Source organism: Nannospalax galili, unplaced genomic scaffold (genome assembly GCF_000622305.1).
Source record: "Nannospalax galili isolate Female #2095 unplaced genomic scaffold, S.galili_v1.0 scaffold3044, whole genome shotgun sequence".
NCBI lineage: Eukaryota > Metazoa > Chordata > Mammalia > Rodentia > Spalacidae > Nannospalax > Nannospalax galili.
The window spans coordinates 26,226-27,039 of NW_008351453.1; positions in this window are offsets into that span (position 1 = coordinate 26,226).

Here is an 814-nt window from a genome sequence, read left to right on the forward strand (position 1 = left end):
AAATAAAAACTATTATGTTAGATATTGTTATAAATTATTACATTTATACAAATGTGTATATTGATATGTATGTAGATAGAATCATATCTGCAGCAAACATAGTTGTATTCCCTAGTACTATATCTTTCTGAAGCCTGTACAGTATTTGTTAGTTTAATATGGGAATTAAGTCAATCTGTCTTGCTTTCAAAGGATTATTTGACAATTTGTTTCAATAGTTGCGGCATGAGACCTGATGAGTCCATAGTACATTTTATCAAGGCATCCTTAATATTAGTTGTGCTGTGAATAATTAAGGCCTCAGGCAAAATTCATGAATGAGATCAAATGGCTGAATTGCTTTTCTATTGGGTAGCAAGCACTAAGGATGCACTTCAGTGTAAGGTAGGAGTGCTTCTTGCTAAGTCAAAATAGCCAGTCCTAGATATTTCAATGCACCATACTTTCCGTTGATCACTAAAGAGATGAATATATGGCAAGTCCATTACATTATTAATAATATTTTAGTGTATATTTTTGAATTTTGTTAATAAAATTTCTACATAAAAACTAAATGAAGACACATAAAAATTGTGTTTAAAAAGTTATAAGAATATTTAGGTAGTAGTCTATGACTATATCAAAATTTAAGTGTTGTTCTTTGGAAATGGTGCATAATGACTTCCAAGTTCTCTATTAATTTAAAGAGTCCTGTTCCTTTAATTCTTTTCATATATATTTTGATTAAAAGGCATTGAATTTACTTAATAAAAATTTAAATCTGCATATAAGTTGATGTTGTTTTAATATGTTCAATGCTGTAACATAGAACTTC